An 8,573-nucleotide genomic window follows, 5' to 3' on the forward strand; every position below is an offset into this window, starting at 1 on the left:
TATAATCTTCATGATGGTAGAAGTGATGACAGGCCTGTCGGTTTCAGCTGTGTGTACATTGTAATGGTGCAGCGACATGAACACCAGTAATCTGATTCAGAGCAGAGGTTGAAGCCCCCCTGCAGGGAGGATGATTGTAATACATGATTGCTCTATATACGGCTCCCCCCCCCCACTGCGGGGGGGGGGGGGGGGGGGGGGGGGCCATGGAGGAGATAATGCCAACTCAAGTGGTGTTTACTTTACAAATGAAATGGAGAATTTTTTGGGCAACTTTATGTTTGTTCGATTGATGCCAGGTATAAGTTGCCATGAACAACCTTGCGTCTCTATGACTCTGGCTGGGTTGCAGGAGAATTACTATATATAGAGATTTGACGGTGAAAGATACAGATTCAATCGTGTCTGAAATGTAAATATTGGATCTTGAATTTGATGAGACTTGACTCTGGACAAACAATATAAACAATATACTTGACTCCAATAGCTACTCCACAAAAAATATAAGAGCTGGATTCATTATCACCCTGTTATCGTATTTTTCAACCCTTACTTCAACTAAAAAGATAAACAGTCCCAGTTCTAGTCCTTGTGAGGATCCATCACAATTCACTTTACGCTCCTGGAAAACTGCAATGACCAGAGGCTCATATATTTATAACCGTAGGTGTTTCCAGCTGTGACAGTTAGTTTGTGACAGCGAGACCCCTCAGGGAGACATCTAACCTCATTTGCTGGCCATGAGTGGTCTTTTCCATATCACAGGCAACAATATGGCAGGGAGATAAGCTTCCTGGCTTCAGAATCTTGATTTATAGGAGTCATTTGGCTCATGAATGTGGCCCTTATTGAGCTACTCAACACAGCAGTTAGGACAACCCAGTCTCATCAGAAAACGTTCAATGGCAACGTTGGTCCACTTGGAACGACGTTACCATCTCACAATCTGGCCTCTCAGATTGTGAGATGGTATCATTTAGTCCTCCCATTGTTTTGCATTGGCGTGTTCTCAGGTCACGTGACTCTCAAGCTCCCGTCTGAGGAGAGGAAAACATGGCGGAGATTCCCTGTTTTTTCAGATAAAAATATAATTTTGTAACTTAGTTTGGGCATAAAAATACATTCTGACACCATTTCTAGCGAGAAATGTGCTCTTTGCTTCCACAGTCTTCAGCCAGTTCGTGCTTATGATCAATATTTTAATAGTTATCACGCATGTTTTTATCGTTGCTATGACGGTTGCCATGCCACCACGGCGCAGCGTGGTGTTTAAATCACAGTCCCTGCGTGGTGTCCTTCAGTGATCGTGAATGTTATTCATGTTATATAATAGTAATATTTGAGGCTAGATTACATCTCTAATGAGAAGGAACCTGCGAGTCTGTTCATACCGAGGCCGGCCCGAGTGCGCGACCGGACCGAGTGCGCGACCGGACCGAGTGCGCAAGCCGAGCGGTCCGAGTGCGCGAGCGGACATGACGTGTGGCTGTCGTAAAAACCCTATTTGTAAACAACCAGTCCTTTAACTCAGCGCTGCGTCATAAACACGGAGCGCTTGGAAGACCACGATGTCATCTTCCTTCTGTCAGGTAAGTAGTTTATTGTTTTTAAAGATCGTTACGATCTAGGTTTACAGTCCGAGTGCGGAGAGAGTCCGTCAATCCACACTATGGACGCTGTTCATCAGCTAATACGCCATTGTTAGCCACATGCTTCAGCCCACGGTAGCCTGTGCTACCTGGGAGGTGAATACATGGTTGTTGAAAGCAGTTCAAGACGCTTAGCTCATCATTGAGGGACGCTACAATATAAATATAAACATGAATTTGATTTATGAATGCTTTAGATTAATAAGGAGTGTATTTGTCTACCATTACTCCACAATATCAGGTACATTTGGTTTAATGTATAGTATGCACTATGACAATAATGTTTCCATGTTATGGAGTTGCGATTCATTTTATAAAACAATTGCTATGTTCTGTTTTTTAATCAAGGAGGATCCCAGTGAAGCTACAGGAGTTTCATTAACGTCAACAACTTGGACCGAACAGTTTGTTTTGCTTGATGAAGAGCAGGAAGGGCGGCCTGGAGAGAAAGAGAAGCCGGGTTGAGCCCACTACCATCATCCACGTACCACAAGGAAGATGAGGGAGAGAAATGATCCTACCATTAAAGAGGTACTTTTAAGTTATATACCAGAAAAAACATTTTATATAATTTGCCAAATATACATTTTTATTAAATCCCCAAAGTACGCTTGCTGAAATACAAGTTAATATCACACTGAAAGAATTTTGATCAATCATGCTTCCCTGCTGTGATTGTTTAACTAGGAAAACAACTTTTTCCACAGGAAGGCAAGTAAATTTAATACATGTGCAAAGTTTTCCTCTGTTATGTATAATGATGACCCCCATCAAACATAATGTTAGCAATATTTACACCTTTTAATTTATACTGTTTATTTCTGTCTACATGTGTGAATTTGCCTTCATTAGTTTCAGAAAAGAGCGATGATGTATCGGTCAGTGGGCGGCAGCACGAGACTCTGCAAACTAGTCTGTAAGCAAAGCAGACGAAGGCATCGAGGTTGCGGCCTGCCATCATTGTTATTTTGCTTAAGGGACTGAATATGTTTCATGTAGAAATATTAGCATTTCCCTTATATCTACCAAAACTGCTTGTTTCCCAGACTGCAGTTTTGTTTTGATCCGATGTGGTGTGCAAATACAACCGTATCTGCAATGGGTTGTGGGGCATTAACATTTGTAACTCTAATTTTGTTTTGACAGACTGTGAAAAGAACGTTGAGAACATCACCACTCTACAGGAAGACACAGTCCAGTAATGGGTGTCAGAAGTTCAGTAGTGAACGACAGGTACTGTGGAAAAATGTGTGTCATTGTTGTACAATGTCCTTTGACTCTGTTTAAACAAGGTCAACACAAAAAGGTTTGATTGTAAACTGATATCGGTATGAATTCATGTTATTCTCCTCTTCACAAGAAACAAACAATCCAAATTACCTGCAGAAAGCCCTTGATGGACGCTTCAGCTGCATCGTCAGACTGGCCAGACAGCAAGATGCCAACTTTAATGCCAATTTATTTGTGTAACATTCTGTGACCAAATGTATAGATAACTTTTTGTAGATTGTAAAAATAGATAACCCATTTATTACAAAAAAACTACACTAGAATTACCACACTGCGTTGTATGACTCCGCTAACCAGTGCAGTGTCCGTCTACATATTTCTACATATTTTCTCTCATATAAATGACACTGTATCTCTTGACAACTGAAACCATAAGATGAGGTCAGTGTGGCCTTGACCTTTTTACTTTAAGACAAATACAAAGTTAGACAATCCGAAAACATGCAGTTATGCCTCCGGCGACTCGCTATTGCAGAGGCATTAAAACCGTAGTGTAGTAGATTGGATTTTATTGGTGTTACATTGGACATCGTGTATGGGTACACCAAAAAATATATTTGGTTTCACATTCTAGATGGCAATAAGCAGAGTCATCAACTCAGGAAAAATATTTCTGTAGAAAAGAAAGCCTTGTATGTGTGTATGTATACATAGCGTATACAATGTGTTTGAATAAGTCAGGCTGCCGATTATCAGCTACGGATTTAAGTCAAACAGTTATTGCTATCCTCTGTGTTGATTTCTTTAATGTTAAGAATGTTTCTCATAAGACCTTATCAGATTGCATTGTGAAACATCGGGGTCACCTAATTTTAGTGTCAACAAGATGGTGAACTCTTGACTAATGACTAATTTTGCACTGAAACACAAACTTGATGTTACACATACTATACATTAAACCAAATGTACCTGATATTGTGGAGTAATGGTAGAGAAATACACTCCTTATTAATCTAAAGCATTCATAAATCAAATTCATGTTTATATTTATATTGTAGCGTCCCTCAATGATGAGCTAAGCGTCTTGAACTGCTTTCAACAACCATGTATTCACCTCCCAGGTAGCACAGGCTACCGTGGGCTGAAGCATGTGGCTAACAATGGCGTATTAGCTGATGAACAGCGTCCATAGTGTGGATTGACGGACTCTCTCCGCACTCGGACTGTAAACCTAGATCGTAACGATCTTTAAAAACAATAAACTACTTACCTGACAGAAGGAAGATGACATCGTGGTCTTCCAAGCGCTCCGTGTTTATGACGCAGCCCCGAGTTAAAAGGACTGGTTGTTTACAAATAGGGTTTTTACGACAGCCACACGTCATGTCCGCTCGCGCACTCGGTCCGGTCGCGCACTCGGTCCGGTCGCGCACTCGGGCCGGCCTCGGTATGAGCAGACTCGCAGGTTCCTTCTCATTAGAGATGTAATCTAGCCTCAAATATTACTATTATATAACATGAATAACATTCACGATCACTGAAGGACACCACGCAGGGACTGTGATTTAAACACCACGCTGCGCCGTGGTGGCATGGCAACCGTCATAGCAACGATAAAAACATGCGTGATAACTATTAAAATATTTATCATAAGCACGAACTGGCTGAAGACTGTGGAAGCAAAGAGCACATTTCTCGCTAGAAATGGTGTCAGAATGTATTTTTATGCCCAAACTAAGTTACAAAATTATATTTTTATCTGAAAAAACAGGGAATCTCCGCCATGTTTTCCTCTCCGCAGACGGGAGCTTGAGAGTCACGTGACGTGAGAACACGCCAATGCAAAACAATGGGAGGACTAAATGTTACCATCTCACAATCTGAGAGGCCAGATTGTGAGATGGTAACGTCGGTCCAAGTGGACCAACGTTGCCATTGAACGTTTTCTGATGAGACTGGGTTGGTTAGGAGGAAGCACCAGCCAATTACTTTATAAAAGGCTTTAACAAGTTGATGATATATTTTTGCAGATTTGTGTCCATGTATTTAACTTTTTAAACTATAGTTTGATGGAAACTGATACAAAATGTACATTAAACTGCAATCAATTAACCGACCGAAGTCTTGGCCTTGCACAGCCCCATTCGATGTTACCCTGAAACCAGATCCCCTGCACTTCCCAACATATTTCAAGCCTTTCGTACCCTTTTCTTGTGTTGATGAACTTTTTGCTGCCCTGCCTAATAAAGCCGAAGGCAGATAAAAGCTGAAGGATGCAGATAATGCCGGCAGACATCCACCAAGACGGGAACCTTGAGCACAGTCTGTTTTATCATGTGTGTACTGTCATAGAGTCTGAAATATAGACTGTTACAAAATCCAGTTCAATGACTCTCATCCATTTACAAACAGATCTCCGGAGAGGTCTCCACATAAAGAGTGCGGCCTTGGTGGTTATATTCAACCCTCGGAGAGTTTAACTGCTAACCAGAGGTCCGCTGTCTGTCCCTTCCCCCTGCTGTGCTGCTCCTCTACGAGCACGATAAATGTTTGGAGGCATTTCTAGAGAGATGCATCCGGTTTGTGGGCTAATGAGCGCAGAACAGCAGAAAGCTGGAAAACTCCTTGAATCCATCATTCTCGATGTTCTTATGTGGAAATGCTGCAAAATGATAAACACTGCCTCCTCTTGACAACACCGGTGGGAACACGGTAAAGCTCTGTGCTTTTTGTTTCTTTCATCAGTCCCAAGCAAGAGGGAGATTATTCAGAAAGATAAATATCCTACCTAAATGTCTCTTTCTCTCTGCAGTCAATAATACAGCTCTACACAAATGCAGATAGATTACTCTGCAGCAGCACTGAATGGCACAACTCTGGATCACTGTCTCGGAAAGAAACTGTTTGAAATATCACTCAGAAAACAACACACAGTGTGATGGATTCATTCTTCTTTTCATTCGCACTAAAACTGCTAAGGAAGCCTCTTCACTCGTTCCCTTACGAAAGAGAGATATACAGATACAAAGCTAGAGATAGAAGGATAGATAGATAGATAGATAGAAAGACTAACAGATAAATAGATAGACAGACAGATAGATAGATAGATAGATAGATAGATAGATAGATAGGTAGATAGATAGATAGATAGAGTCCACTGAATAATGCCTTATTTCTATACATTTAAATATTTAAACGTTTGAATCATAACATTTGTTTACTTATATATTTGATGGTTGAAACTGATATTTTATAAAGGGAATGAAGAAAAGAGTAGAAAAAAAACTGTAAAAAAAGAAGGAAGATAAATAAATGAATTTTGTCAGCTCCTCCGTGCACACGTGGCTGAATTGTTTGTTTACTGAAGATGCAGCCAATGTGCTATAAAAGCACGCACCAGCCACATACCTGCTGAACAAAGATGGAAAACGCTGACGACTGAGATGTTTTTCGACCTAAATCTGCTGCTGATTATACGACTGAATGGTTTATTTGGTCTCACAGAGAACAATATCAAAAACTGTTTAACTGTTATAATGGGAGTATTATACATCACACGATTACAGCTTACTAACAAACGGCATTTTCTGCTATGATAAACATTTTGTCGTGAGGAGAAAAAACCAACGTTGTGCCGTGGTGTTGGATAACGCAGCAACACAGTGATGTCTGAACAGACCTTTTGTTGAGAGTGCTGTCTTGTGTGTGCGGACTTCAGCAAGCACCTAGCAAGTCTGTACTTTCTCCCCTCCTGTGGATTTCACTGCAGTACATGACCGTATCCACAGCCCTGCAGTAAGTGGAGGTGTTCAACTTGACACAACATGAATGTTTCTTTCTACAGCATGTCTGCCTTTGTTGTAGCTTGTTTTTCTGATCATTAGTTTGTGCCAAACTGCTGCACAACAAATCATTTAATGTAACGTTTATCGTCCATCACAGTTTCTGCACCTGTCATTAACTAGCGGAGAACAGTACACGGACTCCAGCCACACAACATAACAGATGAATGGCTCTTAAAGGGGCGTTTCAGTATCTTGTCAACCTCATCTTTATAAATGTGTGTGTGTGTAAATTAACGGTACACGCAAGAATCTTTGGAATTGGTCCAATACAAATGGCATATGTATATAAATGCAGGTAATTTTTGCAGGTTGAAGTGAACTCCTAGTGAGGGCCACGCATTCAGCGAATATCAACTGGACCAATTCCAAACCTTTTTGTAAGCTTTTGCACCATTCACTTTCTCAAGATGCAATTGGTCGTATTAAGATTATTTTACAAACCCCTCACACTTTAGGATTATCTGCCCCCACCACCACCACCATCACTACCATAGTCAAGAGGGGCGAATTGGGTCAGAAAGTTTTTACCTTCCCAAAGACTATACAAAGACTTTCTGCAGGTATCAACAAGTTAAATTTAAGATGTTTTTTAAAGTTACTTTGTTAATATTACAGATATGCAGGAGAATCAGACTCAGACATTTACCTACACTTCCTAGAAATAAAAGATAAGGTGATGGCTCAATGGAAATAACCCTGTTATGCTGAATATATTCTCTGTCTAATATCAATTATCAGTTCCACATTGGTCTTGTTTGTAGTTTGATCACAGACTACTCAAATTTGTATTTTTGAAAAAGAATTGCGAAACACAGACATTACAAAACATTTCGTACTGCCCAAAAAAATCCTTTTGGAAAAAAAGGAACCTTTTTATACCCAAGACCGTGTCATATTTAAAGGTGTTCAAGACTTTTTAATTTCAAAACTCTTCTGGTTATTACACTTTTTAATGACTCTACGAAGATCCATGTAAGTTATGATGAAGTAAAGCAGCTGTATGTGTTCTTTTAATAATCGAGCCCTTTAACATTGCTACATAAGAATCTGACTAAAGGCTTTATACTAAATCCTTCTAAAGATGGAAGAAGAGAATTCACAGAATAATCTTTTATGCGGCTGAGGATCCTTAAAATGCGTCTTTTTGTTTCACGCTGCGGGATCCTTCAATTTTTACATTAGACATAACTGCTCCTCTCAAACGTGAAGAATCACTTTTGTCATCAGCTTTCAGCAGGGAAGCTTTTAATTGGGCCCAATACTAGTGCAAATCATCTGAATCTACAATATCTATCTTTTATAAGAGCAGAGACTCAGTAGGTGTTCAAGGTTCGGCTGAAGAAACGCATGATATTGCGTTTCGCTTTGAGAGGCTTCTTCAGACCTTCGGTAAGAAAACACACTTACATCTTTTCCTATAGATGCCATAGGGGAAAGAAATCTATGAGCATGTAAAATTAATGACTGGAAAAAAGGGACAGGTGAGAGGTAATACACTTTTTGTTGTGGTTCTTTGAGGTGTGAAACCAAGAGATGTCCTTGACTGAAGACACATCTTTTGACTGAAGTGCTTGCAACATTGTCTTTTCTACCATGAAGGAGCCCAAACTACCTGACTAACAGTAAAAGTAATTGTGATGTAGTCCTGCCGTTGGGAATTTGTCATCTGTGCTCTCGGGGGGGGGGGGGGATGTGTCTACTTTCTTGTGTGAGAAGACGACGGAAGCTGCTCCCCCTCCAAAAGCCCGCCACAACACCCTGCATCAAAGCAAGTCGGGAAAGACAGAAGCTGTGAAATCCAATAAAATCATAAGCTTTGAATGTCCTGGGATGTTTATGCTGTCGCCCC

General features: G+C 40.6%; 1 long non-coding RNA gene across 1 annotated transcript; it reads left to right on the top strand.

Annotated features, from left to right (window-relative positions):
- The first annotated feature begins 1,499 nt into the window (after positions 1–1,499).
- LOC128437188 (uncharacterized) lies at positions 1,500–3,461 on the top strand. Its single transcript, XR_008338175.1, has 3 exons — positions 1,500–1,589; positions 1,998–2,180; positions 2,796–3,461. It is a non-coding gene; the product is annotated as an uncharacterized LOC128437188 (long non-coding RNA).
- Positions 3,462–8,573: the final 5,112 nt, after the last annotated feature.

The sequence above is a fragment of the Pleuronectes platessa genome, chromosome 3 (assembly GCF_947347685.1).
Source record: "Pleuronectes platessa chromosome 3, fPlePla1.1, whole genome shotgun sequence".
In the NCBI taxonomy this organism is placed as follows: Eukaryota; Metazoa; Chordata; class Actinopteri; order Pleuronectiformes; family Pleuronectidae; genus Pleuronectes; species Pleuronectes platessa.